Source organism: Eriocheir sinensis, chromosome 2, assembly GCF_024679095.1.
Source record: "Eriocheir sinensis breed Jianghai 21 chromosome 2, ASM2467909v1, whole genome shotgun sequence".
NCBI classification, from domain to species: Eukaryota; Metazoa; Arthropoda; class Malacostraca; order Decapoda; family Varunidae; genus Eriocheir; species Eriocheir sinensis.
The window spans coordinates 23,875,707-23,895,706 of record NC_066510.1 but is presented as its reverse complement, the minus strand read 5'-3'; the positions used below and the strand labels follow the sequence as shown (position 1 = coordinate 23,895,706).

Below are 20,000 nucleotides of genomic sequence, written 5' to 3'. Positions count from 1 at the left end.
GGAAAGTAAAATGATAAATTATCTTCCCCGTCAGCTCGTGGCCCGGCTAGCTTCGTGTTGTTACTGGTGTGTCAAAAAAGTTTCGCGAATGTTAATGTGTATATGATTGAGAGAACTATTTAGGAAGAAAGATTCAAAAGGCTTTACAGGAGGATGAGGGGTATAAGAATATGAATAATAATAATACCTGAGTTACCTTCGATTTGCAGATGTCTATATTTTTCAGAATCTTTCGGCAAAATGGAAGGAATGAGCCAACATTCTACTCTACAAATAGCGCTAAGGATAAAGATGAAAACTGAAGTTGTGCAAATAATTGTCCAAGAAAAAGCTCAAGAAAACAGGAAACAAAAACTGTAAATGGATAAAAGAATAAACTAATATGGGATAAAATAATAATAAAGGAAAATAAAGTAAGGAAATGACAATGGCCAGGACAAATATCTAGGAGAGCGGACACCATGACCAAAAATATAGACAACGAAATCACTAACAAAAAAAGACCCCAGGGAAGGCCATTCACTAGATGCTGCGATTGAAATATGACGTATATGGAACGTTTAAATCCAGACTGGGAACTAGAGGCACAAGGCAGAAACGGATGGATAAGTTTAACCCATGTCCTGCAGGGGAATGATACAGGCTGCTGAGGATGATGATGATAATGATGGAGATGATAGTGTATAAGTCGAAATTGAATGATTAATAGACCAGCTCAGTATACTGTATTATACTGCATGCGTTGCTGCTTCGACGTTAATCAACTAAAAAATCGTTCCAACACACACACACACACACACACACACACACACACACACACACACACACACACACACACACACACACACACACACACCACTCTACATTCAGTCAGACGATAAAAACGCTCATGTGTTAGCACAGAGGCGGCTTTGGCACTCTGGCGGCGCCGCGTTGGAAAGGCGATGGCCCTTCACTCTCTCTCACCGCGCCAAAAATCTTTCGCCAATTATCACCTCTTGCACCTGGCCGGCTGCCCACCTCGCCCGCGCACTCGGCCGGCCGCTTAAACGTTTTTGCCGGGTGGCTCTCACTGTCGCGAGTAGAAAAAGGGAGTTAATTGTCGCTGTTGGATACGTGGACACGAGGACCAGATGTTCCACGTGTCCGGGCCAGGCCTGCCACGCCGCTGACAGTGATACCGATTTAGAAGCCGAAATGACGCATGTAGTGGAGATGGTCATTCTTACCAATCGTATATATAGTCAGAACAACCAGGGGCGTATGATCCTTCATGTTGTGAGGAATTAATGGTTTACGAGTAGTACAATGCATGTGAGGTGAATGGAACTTTTGTTTTGCTCAGAATCCTAAACCACATTCTTTTCATCTCCCGACGGAGCCTAGCTTTACCCTCCTGGCTCAGTACACTAAGCTAAAATATTAACCAGTTACTGTGGTTGGTGCGAATGATGGAGAGATCAGAGGGGGCGTAGAGGAAAATAGGGAAAGGAAATAAAAAAGCAAGCCAAAACATTGAAAATGATTTCACTCACAGAGAGATACACACCCACACTCACCTCACCTCCACACACACTCCAGGCAACAAATAGTTATGGAATGCTCTCTTTTTTCCATTAAAACATTGCCCCGGCCTGAAAGTGACAGTAATAACGTAATGAGAAAAGTGAGTGTTTTCGGCCGCCAACATAAATTGCCGTACTCAGTGTGGGAAGCGTTGTTTAGGTTATTGCTCTTGTTGTTCTCTTTATCATTTAGCTTTGTGGTTGTAAACTATTATCGCTATTATTGCTGTCAGTATGTATTATTATTATTGTTATAATTATTAATATTATTACTATTACTACTATTGCAATCATTATTATTATTATTATTATTATTATTATTATTATTATTATTATTATTATTATTATTATTGTTGTTGTTGTTGTTATTGTTGTTGTTATTATATTATTATTATTATTATTATTATTATTATTGTTATTATTATTATTATTATTATTATTATTATTATTATTATTATTATTGATACTGCCACTACGTCAGCATTACTACTATCTTTTTATCAGTAATATTATCTTTTATTATTATTATCAATATCATTATTCTTGCAATTATTTGTACTATTAATGCTTTTGTCATCATTATTTTCTTTTATTGTCATGATTATAAATAGTAATAGTAGTATTTGTAATAAATATCGTAGTAATAGTAGTATTGGAATATATAATAAATATCATTGATTTAATTCATATATATGAAATTATTAAGATGTCGAATAAAATATTTTCTTCAATATAAAAAGTGAACTTGTCTTTACTATCTTTGTACACAAACTTCAATTCTTAAAAAATAGAGCAAATGTTTCCTTCAGCTTCCCGGCACCTTCCCTGCCGCCTGTATGGAGTCCTTCCCGCGCCCTTGCTGGGAAAACGCCCATATATTGTTATTTCTATTTACAAGTGACAGTGAAGGAGACTTTCAACGGTGGACCTTACGGGAGGGAAGGCCAGAGACGCGTTATTGTGCTCGTTACTGGCGTGGGAGAGGCAGGGAAGGGAGACGGAGGTGAAGGGAACGAAGGTGAAGGGAAGGAATGATGAAGCTGAACCAACTACATGAAAATGAAACATACAAATACAGAGGTGGTAAAAATTTAATTAAGTATACTCATACAACGATGTAGGTTACTTCTGCTGCAATATTCAGAATGAGACTTTAACACAGTAACAGTCTCTATTGAGACAGTATTTTTTCAAGCTGACTGTCTTCCCCGTGAGCCGCATTAGACGTAGTTTCCTAAATTTATTCAGCAAAGCTGACACATGATGGCAAAACAATGGATGAGTCAAGGGACTTTGCTTTAGCTGACAGACATATTAACTCCTTCCAAGAAGGCACGGATCCATACACTCATTAATAACGCTGCAGTAGTTGACATTTTTAACCAAGACCTTTTCTGAGATCGCAAAAGACACTTCGCTGATGCTGCAAGGAGGACTCTTCAAGCATAATTCTCTTCCAGCTCCGTCCGTCTTAAGTAGTAATGAGGACAGGAAGTCAGGTGGCTCCATTGAAGGTGAAGTGATGAGCACAGGTAATCATATTTCACGTCAGACACACTTCCAGGAGGTGGAGGCGTGGGGAGGCGAGGGCTGGGGCGTGTGGGAGACCTGCAAGGAGCCGCGAGGGTAAGCGTGGAGGGAAGAACAGAAAGTAAACTTCTTAACCGGAGCTCGCGTTTAACAAGATAATCTAACCTGCCACACTTATCGAAATATAATACAAGAAGTACCACAACAGTATGAGTCCTTGAGGTAAGAAAGGTACTTGGATAATTAAAACAGGTAAAAAAAATCAACAGTAACGACATAACTGGCGCCACTATAAAAGAATTGCCTGCGCCACGACGGGCTTGGGCCGACCATCTGGCCCATGAAGAAAGCCTACCGGCGCAATAGGCAGGGATATAAAATAAAAAAAAAAGTAAATCTCCCCTCCAAGAAGTCAATTGACATGAGACGAAAAGTTCTCTTAGTCGCAAAATAAGTCATATTTTTTTTGTGTGTGTGTGTGAACCTAATGGTTTAGTAATCCCAAGTATACAAGTATGCATATTTTCATTACGCGACCTACTCCGAAAATTACATTTATGAAATTATGATTAACTCGTTACATAATTAAATTCAACAAACACCCACCAAACAAAACAAAACACACACACACACACACACACACACACACACACACACACACACACACACACACACACACACACACACATCGTTCTCGTGGTGCAGTGGACTAAAACTCTGCCCTGCCAGGCTTAGGCCTGGCAGGATGAGGTTTGAGCCGTACTCAGGACGTAAGGTTTTCCGTTCACAAGGAGCAATTTCTGGCCCCCTTGAGTAAGGGAGAGAGGGAGTGAGAGGCACCAGCAGTCCCCATACATCGATTAAACGAGATCTAACGCTTTTCCCAGGAAAGAAGTTGTGGGGGATCACGAGTCCAGCACGTGATCAGCCCATGGTTTTGAATTACACACACACGCACACATACAAACACAAACACACACATACACATATGATGTACGCTCATCTGCCTAAAATTGTCACAAAAACAGGAGGACGGCTTACGCACTTCACATTTCTGTGAGGCACGTAAGAGATTGTTGATGTCGAGGGTAGGCCGAGGAGGGAAGAGGAATAGACGGAAGGGAAGAGGAGGGGAGGGGTGAAGAAAAGGTAAGAAAGGGACAGACTCTGTGTGTGTGTGTGTGTGTGTGTGTGTGTGAGAGAGAGAGAGAGAGAGAGAGAGAGAGAGAGAGAGAGAGAGAGACCAGGGAGGGTTTGGTTGGTCGTGGCAGAGTCGTCCGCTGCCCGAGGGACATTATGAAGGGGAGAAAGTGAAGACCTAATCAGGAATTTCATTACGAATTCATGTGGATAATTTTAACCCCAGTATTACTAACATTTACGAGAGCACACATTCGTTACTTTTTTTTTATTCCGGAAGGCTTTGCTATCATCTTCAAAACAAAGAAGAAATGTATCTAAGAGAGGTAAGCAAGTGTAGTGTTCCAGCAGCGTAGACTGGTAAACATGGAGGAGAAGGAGGAGGAGGAGGAGGAGGAGGAGGAAGAGGAGGAGGAGGAGAAGGAGACGCCGAGGAGGAGGGAAGGGGATGCTGGGAGGAGGCGAGGAGAAGCTTCGAGGTAAAGGCTTGTGGGCGGCACCGGCAACGACTCAAGGTGCCTCTCTGCTAGTTATGCACAGCCCCGCCCACCGGCACACCTCAGCCAATGAGAGCACCGCGTTGGCGTGACGTCATGGTACTCTCTGTCTCCGTCTTTCTCTCCTCTCTCCTCTTCCTTTCTCTCTGTCTCTGTCTCTCTCCCTCTCTCTCTTCACAAGTGGGAATTGCACATAGCAGAAATTTAGCTTGCGTATAGTGAATAGCAAGCGTCGTGAGGCCCCATTAACGCAAAGGAAAAGATGATCTTGAAGGAGCGAGCGGACCAGACCACCACAACCACCACCACCACGACCTCCTCCAGAGCAAGAAGACGATGAGGTGGATGGAGTTCGTCATGCCTTTCTTCTGGCACCCTGCTGCTGGCCTCGCTCCGAAAGTCAGCGAGTAAACAAACAAACCCTCAGCGCGACCCGAGGCAGAGAAACGTTAGAATATGATCGCCTCGTGGAGTGGGAGAGGAGAACTTATCATCCCGCCAGCAAAGTCTTCAAAGTCCCTCGTCGTTGTTGTTCCTCGTCTTTCTGCGGTCCTTTGCTTCCCTTGGTTCCTTTGGTTCCTTTCGTTGCCTTTGCCTTTCCTCGTTCCTTTCCGCGTTGAGGCCTTCTTCAGGGACGCAGAGAGAATGAGAGAGAGAGAGAGAGAGAGAGAGAGAGAGAGAGAGAGAGAGAGAGAGAGAGAGAGAGAGAGAGAGAGAAAGGGGGGAAGGGGTTGACCGGGAGGGAGACGTCTTCTGAAGCAGTGTTTCTCGGTAGTGACCATTGGTGCTTCCTCCTCCTCCTCCTCCTCCTCCTCCTCCTCCTCCTCCTCCTCCTCCTCCCTCTCCTCTTTCTCTTCATCCTACCGGCAAGTGGACACCCTTTCTCTCTCTCTGTCTCTGTCTCTCTCTCTCTCTCTCTCTCTCTCTCTCTCTCTCTCTCTCTCTCTCTCTCTCTCTCTCTCTCCACCTCTTATATACGAACACTGCCATGCTGATCTCTCTTCGTTGTAGTGTTATGCTGACACTCACTCGCTGGCACTTCATGTTCACATTCCCACTTCATTTTCTCACTGCACTAATTTCATTGTTAGGTTATCACTTTCTTGCAGTCATTCTCTCCTTCAGCACCCACGCTAAGAGTTCCTTTATTCCCATCATTTCAAGGTAATTCTCTTATCCTGCGATTCCTCTTATGATAACCTTTATTTGATGTCTATGTTGATTCTTCCATTCACGACTTTCATAATACCTCTTTCACTAAGTAGATATATCGACATGATGATACTACGGTGTTCATGGGGTTTGAACACTTTGATGATCTGCTTGTGAAAGGGGAAGGCAATGATAAAAAGAAAAAAGCAAATCCTGGTAGAAAGTCAAAGACACCACGAGAAGCTGATGACGCGGTACTTGAAATTCAGCGACCAACTTCAATTACCTTCAGCTCTTGGTCATCAAAGCAGTTTCTTAAAATTAGTAACTGATAGATCTCTTCTTGAAAGGCAATCCGTATCTTGTGGGAATATTAAGGCTGAGGAAATATTAGTTCACTCGCCTTAAACGCAAAACCATTCCGCGCTCAGTTATATTCAAGGAAGTGGAATTAGAAGGTAGGCAGGTAGATGAAAAAAGGCCACGTAATAAATTCCCTACCAATAATATTCCGAGCGGTCTGATCACTTACCGGCCACACGTATGTAAATCGCCGCCGAGAGATAAAACGCCTCAGCCGGAGAGGAATACATTAAAGTGCAAAAGAGAACCTTATACATATCGCCAATCAGGGGAGTAAATTAGAGCCGTCTTTTGATGAGATATGAAGGAGCGAAGCGGCCGGGCCCCAGCATTCCGGAGCGACTCGGTGCCTGCCAAGGGCCGCGGCGCTGATGGAGGCTGCGCACACCTCTCCTCCAGACTCAGAAATGCCCTAATTAATCAAAAGTGACAGGTAATTAAGCGATAATCAGATTTAATTCAATGATATATGTTTTTATTTCGGTTCCTCACGCCCATCTTAAGAAAGAAGCAGCTTGAGAGAGCCATGGGCTGCGAAGACGTTGGTTTCTTAAATGTAAATTAAGATTTCTGACACTCCAAATCTCTTGTCTGAGCTTACAAAATGGCGGCGCTGGATCGAAGAGGTGGAGAGCGCCTGGAAGACCAGCCCAGAGGGGCCCCAGCCGTCTCGTGTCCGGCTTTATCCTCCCTCCCTCCCTTCCTCCGTTCTTCTCTCTCTCCCTAGCTCTCTCTCTCTCTCTCTCTCTCTCTCTCTCTCTCTCTCTCTCTCTCTCTCTCTCTCTCTCTCTCTCTCTCTCTCTCTCTCTCTCTCTCTCTCTCTCTCTCTCTCTCTCTCTCTCTCTCTCTCTCTCCTCTTCATCCGTCCCTTGGCACCTCTTGCTGCTTTCCCACTCGCCTTCCCTCGCCTCTCGCCTTGGCTCATACTTGCACACACCTTCCACGTCTTACTTTCGGCGTCCCTCTCACCACTCATCACGCCGCCCACCCCTCCTTGGCCCGGCAAGGCCACGTTTTGCCTCCCTCTCCACAAGTCCCTCTCTTTCTCTTGTTAATCCAAGGCAATACAGATTCTTTTTATCTCTTCCTGTTGCTTTGTCTCCGGCACGCTTTGTTTCCCTTTCCTTTTGGCTTTCCTCTCGTTTAGAAATGTAACCAACGTAAGATGGCAGAAATACTTGTCAAAATACATATATTTTATTTTACAAAGAAATTTTTACTCTAGCATTTTAGATTTTCTTTATCCTTAGAGAATGCTTTAGTAGGCTACGTATAGTTTTACCTGCAAGAAAATTCAATATTTCTCTCTTTTTTGGCAGCTGGTATTTCATCAGTTATTTATTTTGATATATGATTTTTTTATGTAATAACGATATAACTCTGCGAGTCCATTTACATTACCCTTCGATAATAAACAGATTTTTCAGTAGAAGATCACAGTGGCATGTCCTCAGCACTTCCCAACACCAATAAGAAAAAAATGTCTACTGCGCAAAAAACAATCATTAATGAGACTGTTCTCCATCGCTTCCTTATCCACTTTCGTATCGCAAAACAAGAGAAAGACATAGATAGATAGATAGAAAGACAGATAGATAGATAGATAGAGAGAGAGAGAGAGAGAGAGAGAGAGAGAGAGAGAGAGAGAGAGAGAGAGAGAGAGAAATTCTTCAGCTATTAATACAACGGGAAATAGTATCTAACAGGGCCTTTACTGACTTCATGCCCGCCTTAGCAGTATGAAAATGCATCATCAAAGAATACTCATCGCCAAACCCTAATAAGAACTTGTATATTAACTCTGTCGCTTTCTTTCTGCATTTACGATACTGTTAACAACTCTTCCCTTCGCGGAACAACACATTAAAATCAATTAGGATAACCAACTGGAAATGCGTCCTATTGCCTTCCTTGCTACAACAGCAACAAAAGGCTAATCCACTGAAGCAATCGGTACATTCCACACTTATCTACCCGCGCGAGATAATACAAGTATTACGCGCGTATTATCGAAGGTCATTACGTCCTTATTATCCCCGTGATGGCTGGTGCTCGCGGCCCGCTCGGTTTTTACACACGTCAATGAGAACCTTCTCATTCTGGAAAATTAGCCATTTGGTCACAATTACCCTAAATGCTGCACAGATTGATTTCGATCTAATTAGTGGCAGCCAGACGCTTCTTCGCCGCCGCTGGAAGAGAAGGACGAGCCGGGAAAGAGGGGCACGGGGGTCACGAGGGAGCCGTGGAAGTAAGAACAATCACTCTTCCGTCAGGTCAAGCAGGGCGGCTGGGGAGAAAGAGAGCGAGAGGGAGCGAGAGGAACAGTGGCGTTAGCGCAATTAAGAATGTTTCAGCTGGGAATTCGTAGTAACCAGATGAGAGGACCTGCAGCGCTTTGAATGGCGGGTTAAAAATTCAGGACGTGATCTAATTGGCTGATTGTAGTCACCTTTACTCAAGCTTTAATCCGAGCGTGAGCGTGGCCGAGCGAACCCCAGATTACCAGGATTAAAGTGAAGATTTACCGCACTCCGCAGGTGGAGACACTGCCCGAGGAAAATAATAACAAAAGCAAGGGGAGGTGACTGAGGCGGCGGCTCCTGCATGCAGTTACTAGCTACACCCAGTCCCCTCATCAGCTACAGCCGCTGCCATCGTCACTACCACTGGTGCTGCTACTGCTGCCTCTGCTGCTGCCATAATCACGTAATCAGCCACCCGCCGCTGACTCATAACCATCACCACGGAATTAAAAACCAAGAAACACTTACTCTTACAGATTCTCCCCTTCGTTTTGTGGGCCTGTAAGTTTAGTGTGTGTGTGTGTGTGTGTGTGTGTGTGTGTGTGTGTGTGTGTGTGTGTGTGTGTGTGTGTGTGTGTGTGTGTGTGTGTGTGTGTGTGTGTGTGTGTGTGTGTGTGTGTGTGTGTGTGTGTGTGTGTGTGTGTGTGTGTGTGTGTGTGTGTGTGTGAGTGAGAGAGTGAGTGAGTGAGTGAGTGAGTGTGTGTGTGTGTGTGTGTGTGTGTGTGTGTGTGTGTGTGTGTGTGTGAGTGTGTGTGTGAGTGTGTGTGTGTGTGTGTGTGTGTGTGTGTGTGTGTGTGAGAGAGAGAGAGAGAGAGAGAGAGAGAGAGAGAGAGAGAGAGTGTGAATGGCTGTGAGAGAGACTTTTTCACCCTGCGGCCATCCCTCCTTGGGCCACGGGCGGGCCTGGCGGCACAGGACGGGCCAGCAGGCTGTCCCGTCGCCCCGCCGCCCGGACCCGGCACAGACGTCGCCGCCAGAATGCCCCGACGCTACTCCATGTATTCAATGATTCGCGGATTTCATTGTGAGATTGTAGACCGTATAAGACTGCTGAATATTGCTGCATGGCTACAACAGAGGCAAGGCCCTAATGCTACCGGGATGCAGCTGTGTTTAACATTAATATCAATTTTGCAGAATTGCCAGGTAATATTGCAAGATTACTTAATATGATTAGACAACAGAATTTCGTCCTAGCCCTGTAAACACAATCTAACTCACACATGAAGAACGCTCAACATGATGAAGGAGATGCAGCCTTGAGCAGACAAGAATTTCTCTCGATTTGAATTGGATGATGAAAGAAAACAATGACAACGTGACTGAAGACTAAGGATCATCTCAACTTGCATTTTCAACAATGTTCTGAACCCCCTAACACGCGTTGTAAAAGAAAGGATTCACAGATACAAAGTGAATATGGTAATTCAAATAATTACAGTGATCAGCGCTGTGAGGAATAATACTAATGCAACTGTCGCATATAAACATTTAAATGTTGCTTCGGCGAGGTGCAAGAGCTGGCCACTGGCGATACTCTACTGGCGCTCTGCTTCCTTGGACTTCGAGGAGTGCGTTGATTCGTAGTAGTTACATAGAAACAACTTGTCCGAGGTGACTATACACGGGTTAGTTTTAATGCTAATCGCAGGTAACCCATTCTTAGGAGGACTTTAGAACTAACACAGGATAGCAATGGTTTCCCTCACCTTCATCATCATATCATTGGTAAATATTTACACTTACAACCCCGAGATAAGACTAACATTATCCGCGTTTTCCACCTCCCTTTTTCCCTTCTCGAGGCAGCAAGACAACACAACCTAACGCAATCTGCACCGAAGCTGTGAGACTCACTCTTCAACTACAACCACTCGAAGTCACCCACGGAGTTTTGCCTCTCACTACACGCAACCGAAGGCCCCGGAACAGTGTATCTAATCTATTCAATATGTCTGTCTCGACGTTTTAGGAAAAATTCTCTCTCTCTCTCTCTCTCTCTCTCTCTCTCTCTCTCTCTCTCTCTCTCTCTCTCTCTCTCTCTCTCTCTCTCTCTCTCTCTCTCTCTCTCTCTCTCTCTCTCTCTCTCTGTCTACCTATCTATCTATCTATCTATCCGCTGGTCGAGAAGGGAGAAGGTAAAAAACAAAGCGTCCAGACCACTCTCCCCGCCGTCGCCGCTAAAGGACAGACACGCGGGTGAAAATTCGTTTTGAATCTCACACATCCCACGCCAGGCCGACCCCCTCCCCCTCCCCCTCCCGCGCCTTGCACTCTCGTGGCCTCCGACTCTTCATTAACAATCAAGGCCACGGGTTTTAAGGCAGATATAATGCCAAATATTTAATTTCGGCCGCCGCTGTGCCCGTCAACAAAAGACGCTCTGTCAGCATGGACGGTGAGGCATGTGAGTGTTGGTGACAACGAGAAAGAGGAGGAGAAGGAGGAGGACCACGACGAGGACGAGGAGAAGGAGGAGGACGACGAGGAGGAGGACAAGGAGGACGATGACGAGAAGGGAACAGAGGACAAAGACGAAGAAGAGAACGAAGACAAAAAAAAATTTGGAGATAAGGAAAAGGAAAAAAAGCAAAAAACAAGAATGCAAACGAAGCAGAAGAGAAGATAAAACCACGACACCAACAGCAGCGGCAGTAGCAACAGCAAGAGGGAGGAGGAGGAGGAGGAGGAGGAATAGGAGGGGGAGAGAAAGATAGCTACTGCTGCTACTATTTTTTGTACGTGTGTGTATGCGTGCGTGTGTGCGTGTGCGTGTGTGTGTGTGTGTGTGTGTGTGTGTGTGTGTGTGTGTGTATCGAGGGGAAGGGAGGGGAGAGAGGGGTAAAGATTCGAGGGAGTTTAGAGGGAAGGTGTAGGAAAGATGGATAGGAGGAGAGAGAGGTTGGGTCAGTGTGTGTGGCAAGCTGTGTTAGGGGAGTTTTGTTTGGGGGAAAGAGATCGCTGGCAAGGTCAAGTTGGGGGAAGGGCGAGGGCGTGAGGGAACGAGAGAAAGAAGGGACAGGGGATATTGGCCACTGAAGGGGAGGGTGTGTAGGAGTATGTAGGCAGCCAGTACGTATTCTGGGCTTGAAGTCGACAGGCTTTTGAGGGCGTTGTGGGTAGCCAAAGTAACGCAATATAGTTTGGAAGATACGGTGAATGGCAGTTAAAAGGAGAGAGAGAGAGAGAGAGAGAGAGAGAGAGAGAGAGAGAGAGAGAGAGAGAGAGAGAGAGAGAGAGAGAGAGAGAGAGAGAGAGAGAGAGAGAGAGAGAGAGAGAGAGAGAGAGAGAGAGAGGAACACACACACACACACACACAAGCAGACAAAATAGTCGCAGACAGACAGAGAGGATAAATGAAAAACCTACACCCACCAAAAGACATACTAAAAATATTACAAAAAGTCACACAAGGCTTTCGTACCACCTTCCATCCTGAACCAAAGTCATCGTTGCTTTTCTTGGCTTTGACAGACCTTGATGAGCACTTCTGTAAAAAAAATGGTCAACAGTCTTGCAATTTTGTAATTTCCGGTAACAAGTAAATGTAATGTTACGTTCACTTGCTTGTCCGTGATGTGTTACAATAAATAAAAATAAATGACAATAAACAACAAATACCAAATAATACCTAAAGGACTCGACTACAACAGCTGTTCACCAAATGATTTACTTATGTCTCAAAGTAAAAATCATATAGTCGTACCCAATGACTGTAGCAACTAACGCAAATTCTTGACATGTCGGTACTTTAGAAATACACTTTTTGTATCTATATAACAGCCGGCAAAGCATCAGCAACTGACCTTACTTAAAGTAAAGACAGCAGCTTCCTCTTATGGTGTCACCCCTGGTCAGTTTGGAGGAAAAATATCTGCACTTTTCCCTGTAGGATCGGGGTGGCCTGCCTGACAGCTGCAGGCGCGCTCTGAGGGACGGGGGTCAGCTGTGTGCATCCCTCGCGGGGCTCCGGCGATCACTGGGCCCAGCATTGTTTCAGGGCACTGTGTCACCGGCGGCCCCATGTCCGTGCCCAGCGTTACAGCCCCGACCCTTCAGCCGTTGCCAGTCATCGCTCTCCCCTCCTTTATCTGTACCGTCACACGCGGCCGCCACCCCACACCCCCGGAATCGACCTGCCTATGGTCAACTCATCCTCCCTCGCCCTTCACTCAAGCCTCCACCCCCTGCCCGCTCACTCACACTCGCCAAACGTTGAAATTTTAGAAGGAGGGTATAAAACTGGGAAAGGGGTCATCTGTCAAATATATGCCCAAGAGAAAAAAAGAGATAAGATTGTGGACCCTCAGAAATATTCCGGGAAGAGAGTCCTTCAGTTCTATACCACTTCTTAGCTTTATCTGACGTTAATGATTTTTATTTTCGTATATGACTTGTTTCTTCCTTTACTCTATCGCAAAAAGCTTAGGTATTACTACCGGACGAGCGCAGAGTCAAAATAAGGTTTTCTCCAAACAGTGCGTGCGGAGAAGTCTGTGCCCCGGCAGCTACATACCGAGTGTCCGCATTGTTTACCCGTTTCCACTAATACGAAGCACTTGTTTATAATCGCTTACTATTCCCCAGAGCTTATACGGCTCACGAAAAACATCCGCGAGTGGAGGTTGGAAGCAGCTATTATAAACACGAAAACATTTTAATTTTCGGCTGATCTGGCCGGGCCTCGCCGCGCCGCCTCGCACTGGGTAATCGGGTGCAAATTTAAGCCAAAATCAGAACACATCTACTTTCGTATGCAAAGAAAAATGGGGACAAAACACACAGGCTAATTCAAATGCATTACGCCTCAGTGAACAGATACACGTCCCTCGCGCCAGTGGTTATGTATTAAAGGTGTTCAAAGGAAAGTTAAATGGAATAGAAGGATGACTGCCGCGACTGAACCGGCCTCGGCTAGAGTCTACCCGCTACCTCTATTTTTTTCTCTCACTCTCGAACTCCGACGAGGCCCGGCGGGACGAGAAGAGTCGGGGCGCCGGACAATCACCATTTAATTCTAGAGTCGATACTGGCATACATAACACACTGGGATTTCCGTTGTTGTTTTGTATCATTTATGTTTCTGATCGTCTATGTAACGAGCTTTTGTATTAGGGTGTTGATTAAGGTTATTTGATACTCTCATTAAAAGAAAGAAATACACTACTATAAAAATATCTGTAGTGGTATTTTCGACCTACTGAATACGAAACAGTGAAAGCGCATGTTGGTAATTCGAATGAAAAACATATCATCATATTTCTTTTCTTATATTCTTACGTATATTTTTACATGCAAATCCACACAGACCAACAGAAAGATAATCGTCCGCCACAGTACACAGGAAAAGCAAACAACGCCACAACTAAACAAATATGTACGCGAATGTAAAACGAAACACAGCAGGAACACACAAGTCATTCAGCAACACGTCCTCGGCCCAACACATCCCTCCCTCTCTTCCTTCCCGCCCTCCCTTCCAGTTCACCCGAAAAAAAAAAAAGATAAACTTGGTGACACTATTTTTAGCAGCAACAACAGCAACAACAACAGCACGAGGCCAGACTGGATAAAACTAGGCCAGACATAAATACTGCAGGCGTAGTCGTGTTCTCTCCCCTTTAAGGCGACTTTTAAAAATAGTGGTCGGCTTCCCTTTCATGTTTATTGTCAGAAAACATTTTTACTCGTTCCGCGCTGTTGCTACGCTGTCCACTTTATTCATTTATATGTTTGCGATTTATTTTCGGGGTAATTTGTTGGTGTATTTATTTACTTTTCTATATTATTTTCTTTATTTATTTTTATTTATTTCTATATTATGTTATTTATTTAAATACTTATTTATTTACATGTGATTATTTAGCGACCAACCATTTATTGATTTATCTAATTGCTTTACTACTACTACTGCGCGTTGAAAACTCGTACCTTTTTTTTTCTAACGAGCCGGGGCACAGCTCTTGACAGTACCGGAAGCCAAGGTTTATATACACCATCAGGGCTTCGTTATTAAGAGCAGCCTATAGTGACTGTCAGAGTGGCTTCTCCTTTATGATCGATGATAATTACGCCTTTTTCTGACTCTCGAAATCACTAAAAAGAAATACATCTTTTAATAATCCAAAATATCACGAGGAAATTAAAACATTATACACCAGATAAATATGTTAAGATTCTATTACATTAGAAATGATAGTGGTAACAGCAGCAGCAGCAGCAGCAGCGGCAGCAGCGGCAGCAGCAACAGCAGTAGTAGTATTGGGTGTAGTAGTAGTAGTAGTAGTAGTAGTAGTAGTAGTAGGAGGAGGAGGAGGAGGAGGCGGAGTAATAGCGGTAGTAGTAATAATAACAGTAGTAGTAGTAGTAGTAGTAGTAGTAGTAGTAGTAGTAGCAGTAGGAGGAGGAGGAGGAGGAGGAGGAATAGCGGTAGTAGTAATATTAACAGTAGTAGTAGTAGTAGTAGTAGTAGTAGTAGTAGTAGTAGTAGTAGTTGTTGTTGTTGTAGAAGATGTAGCTCTAGTAGTAGTAGCAGTGATAGTATTAGTAGAAGTAGTACTACTTGCGAAAAAGTAGTATTATCAGTAGGAACACTGAATTTAATTTTGATCATTAATAGTAAAAATAATAACAACAGCCTTTGCTAAATAGACACGTTGGACTCCCTTGACTCAGCGAGCAAGAAAACAAATGCAAAATGAAAAAGAAAACCATGCAGAAAAATTCATCAGCTTGTTTCATTCCATAATAGGACAGAGTACTGCTTCTTCATTCTACAACATTTTTCCACTCCCAAACTTCTCCATTAGCTTTTGAATAACTGATATAAAAAGACCCAAGGAGAGGCCGTTCATCAGATGGTGTGATGAAATTATGAAAAATGAAACATTTGCAAGGAAAAGAATGATTAGAGACACAAGGCACCCTAGAAAATTACTGCAAAGTTTTTCAAGACGTAACCGATATACACACAAAAAACGGAAAAATGATAATAATAATGATGGTAATAATAATAATAATAATAATAATAATAATAATAATAATAATAATAATAATAATAATAATAATAATAATAATAATAATAATAATAATAATAATAATAATAATAATAATAATAATAATAATAATAATAATAATAATAATAATAACAGTAACAAAACAACATAGCCACCACAACTAAAAGACTGAGGAAAAATGTATCCATTCCCAGCAACAAACCAACAGCCGCTGTACAGCAGCAGAATGTAGCAACAAAGAGTAACCTTCGTCCCCCACTGCGAACTTAAAGCTGTTTGTTCAAAAAGTCATACCGTGAGCTGCCGCTGCAAAAATAGAGAGCCTTGTTTTAGCCGGCGGGCCAGCAACGTACACACACACACACACACACACACACACACACACACACACACACACACACACACACACACACACACACACACACACACACACACACACACACACACATGCACACACAAAGAGTCACTAGTTGGTGTCCCTTTAATTCACCTGCCATGAGTCAAGAACGACGGCACACCCATGCATGGGATCCGAGTGTTTGTAAACAAAATGTCCATTCATAGAGTATCGATGCTATGGACATGAATGAAGCTGGAGTACTACGTTCCTCTTTGCCTCCGCGTGGGTGAGGGTGCGTGAGGGTGTGAAGGCACTAGGGGGAAAACTATCTCAAACTTTTTTTCTCCACCTTTTCGCTTCAACCTCTCCCTTCCCCTCCCTTGTCTGGCGCTGCTGACTGGCGCGGGGTGTTTCCACTATTCAAATTGGAAATAAAAATATCGTAAATGTTTAATCTTGTACACAAAAAAGAATTTAAAAACCAGACGGAGTGATATATGGACAGACAAACACACCCACACACACACACATACACACACACACACACACACACACACACACACACACACACAGTTGACGCGGCCAATGTCCAGCGCAGGAGCTCCGTCCCGGATATGTACAAAAACCGCCGCCGTGCTCGAGGCTGCGACAAATTAAATTTCTGTGAAGCCTGCGAACAAAGTTATTATTTTTCCCCGCTAACAGAATCGAAGCCAGGAAATAACTCTCATATTGCCTTTAATTTAATCATTTGTAGTACGCGGAGCTCACGCCAAATACGCCGCTCAGGTGCAACTTTACTTGTTGAATTTAAATGGGATGGGATTTTTTTCCGAGGTAAATGTGTCAAGGTTAAAGCTGATGTTCCGCGCGTAATTAATGAATGCATTTTTCTCTGCAGGTGGAATAATTTTGCTTCTTTCTTTCGTAACTTTGCTGTGTAATATCTTGTTTCTGTATTTTAATCTGCGGAAGGCTTATGTCATTTTTTTTTTTTCATTGAGGGGAAAAATACACACAGACACGTTCACAGAAATCAAGCAGCGGACACAGACAGACATATCATCGCACCCACGCGTTTTATGAATAACAAGGACGTGGTGCTATGAGCGGCGATAACATCGTTATTCTGCTACGTAATCAATATTTTTCTTTGACCAAACAAATGTATATTATTATTACTGAGGCATTACTATTGTGCTACATTCATGGTTCTTCGTCTTTATGTATTTAACATTTTTGGAACACGCAATAGTTGGATATCCAGTAATATCGGTAATGGTTTATATGAAGATATTATTTACCTCTTCCAGCCTGGTTTGCCTACAAAAAAATATATATATTCGAATCGTTGTAATATCGAAGCAGTAAGATCACGGCAGCCGGCTGAACGACGGTACGCGCCCGCCGCCGCCTCCTTGCCTAAGCAGGAGGGGCGGCAACTTCCTCGGGCCTCCTCGTTCTTTTCGCGCCGAGGGGCCGCCCTGACACTTTCGCGACGCGTAATCTTGTTGAGCCGGATAAGCAGAAAATTCAGGTAGCCTCCCTAAACACACAATCAGCTGTCCTATGGCGCGGGCCTCGGCTCGGGCGGGGAGGGCTGCAGGGGCTGGCGCGGTTACCGGCGGATGAACGTGTCCCCTCCGAGCACAATGCAGCGGCCCCCTACCTGCAGTGGTCAGGCCGCATCCTTCATATGACAGCCGACCGTGACAAAAAATTCCCTTACCGTTGCATATTCCCAAGTGCATTGTAAGAGTATTGTCCTCCTCGCACGTTCCCCTCCCGTGGTCAGTGGCCTCAGCTGCATTGCCGTCCGCGCTGGCCGCGCCTGCATTGGGTGCCAGCGTCGGCGGCCTCGCCCGAGCCGGCAAAAAGTCACCCCCGCTCTCAGGAGGTTGGTTCGCCTTTGTCCCCCTTTTGTGCCCCCGGTCAGGGCAGCAACAAATTCTTCGTTGGTCACTAGATTAATCTGCATTGCCTCTGCTGGACAATGGGTAGCTCAGTTTTTACACCTTGGTCGGCCTGGGCCCTGTCGTGGTCCCTCTGCAGCCCCTTGGCTGCCGGCCGCAGCAGCCATCAAGAACTTTGACCAGTTTCCTTCTGAGTGTGGTCGGGGAGGTGCCGGGCGGGACGCAGCGCCGGGCAGCAGCCTTACACTGCATAAAAAGACATTCACACATTCGACTACGTTAAAAATAAGGTAAGAAGTAATTTGATAGCCACTTTTTTTTTAGGATAAAGTGAGACGTGTTTTCAAGGAATATCACAAGCCACTATAACTATCTTGGCGACATAAAACGCAGAGGTTTATCGTCACGATTTATAAATTGTATTGATGCATTTACTCATTCCTAGCGGCGAGAGCACGCGGCAAAGCATAACTCCGGTCCTTGTCGGCACACGTCTGCTCAATGAAGCACCATACTTTAAGCAGACCTCTTTAATTAATCGTCGGCATCACAATTACCGGAATCTCAATGAGCAAAAAAGGACACCCATTCTCTTTACAGCCCCAAATTGTGCCTCGCTTACTGTGAGCGCCGTAAATTCCTTACAGCGGCAGCGAGCTACGCTGACCACTTCATTGCGAGCACCAAGTCGAGATCGCGGCAAGGTGAAGTAGAATCAATAACATCCACGGAGAAATCCATACCGAGTTAATAGGCGCATGTATCACCCATGATAAACGGCCGAGGTATTCTTTCGGGATGTAATCCATTACTGGTCGAAGGTAATCTGATATTTCACGTAATTGGACAGGAGCTAACGTGAGTGTTCGCCATCTATCATGTGCGTCAGATAATGGCTCCTCTTCACAAAAGAGACAAAAGGTTTGGGGGTATTTTTCCCGAGCCGAGGCCTGTCCCGTCGCTCGTTAGGGCCGCGGCCAGCCCTCGCGCCTCGCCTCACGTCAGCTGTGTTTTCCGCCTTTTTCCTCGGCCAGACTTTCTGTCATCGTGAGCGCTTTAGGTAATTTTCTTTCTGTGTGGCTCGTACGACCATCAGTCACTGCACTGTTACGCAATATTACATTCCTATTGTGTACTTAATTTTCACTTAATGTAGAAAATATCTAAAGAAAAACAGCGTCGTCGTTTTTCACAGAAGTTCATGAACGTTACTGTCAGGTCAATCAAGCAAAGCACCACGCACATGTTTGGTGCTTTCCTGTGGTGTAAATAGTATATCTTTGGTCCCTCATTCTTTATTAGCCACTGCCAAGTGTCTCTTCCAATATAAAAAAAAAATATTTGTGGCTTTGTATTTAAGATGCAAGAAACGCTTGAAACAACATATATTTTAACACAACTAAGATCAGTGATCTGACGATGATCAATGCATCCTACATTACGGGAAGAATGACATTTATGAAAATAAACACGTAAGCTTACATTCACATGATGAGCTCTTGAATGTCAGTTGTATCATATTGTACAGCATTATTAAAAATAACATGCAATTCACATTTATATAACCCACACCTCGACACGACAAAATACAGCAACTTAAAATGTTAAAAACTTGACCATCCATTTTACATGAGTTTTGTGGTCTCCATCCCATCCCTTTATTATTTTCTCTCAGCAATATTTTATATCGCTGACTGACCTCCCCCCCTCCCCCCAGCCCCAGGAGCTGTACCAAATAAACTGGAGGGAGGCGCGCCTACCCTCCATCCACCTTCAGTTTTGCCTGTAGATTTCTCCAGTCACATCGTCGCCTTTATTTTTTTTTTTTTACAGTAGAGGAAACAGTTCAAGGGCAAAAAAAAAAAGAAGACAGCAATAATGTGAAAAAAAAAAAAACGCTACTCACCGCAAAGCCACGATGCCCTCAACTCGGTCACAAAAAAATGAAAAAAATATAAGTAAAAATAAAACTATTCCTGATACAAACACCTGCTTAATTAAGGGAAAGGAGGGAAAGGAGGGACTGCAATAAATGCGGTATACTGTTCTCACTTTAAATCTGGGTTATTATTATTGTTAAATAATATAGCAATACAAGGAAAAGTATGAATTACCAGTCATTCAATCGGCGTTTAGTATACTAATGAGTAAAATGACTAAGTCCATTTTCTTCACTTC

At 44.1% G+C, this 20,000-nt stretch overlaps 1 long non-coding RNA gene across 2 annotated transcripts in view; it reads left to right on the top strand.

The window, feature by feature from the left end:
* LOC127001534 (uncharacterized) overlaps positions 1–20,000 on the top strand; it is a 97,694-nt gene that overhangs the window by 7,223 nt on the left and 70,471 nt on the right. Inside the window, exon 1 of one of the 2 annotated variants that reach the window (XR_007755330.1) lies at positions 17,157–18,112. The exons of the other annotated variant lie outside the window; for it this stretch is intronic. This is a non-coding gene — a long non-coding RNA (uncharacterized LOC127001534). Of the gene's footprint in view, positions 1–17,156; positions 18,113–20,000 lie in introns of those variants that run through there. 2 annotated transcript variants of the gene reach the window in all.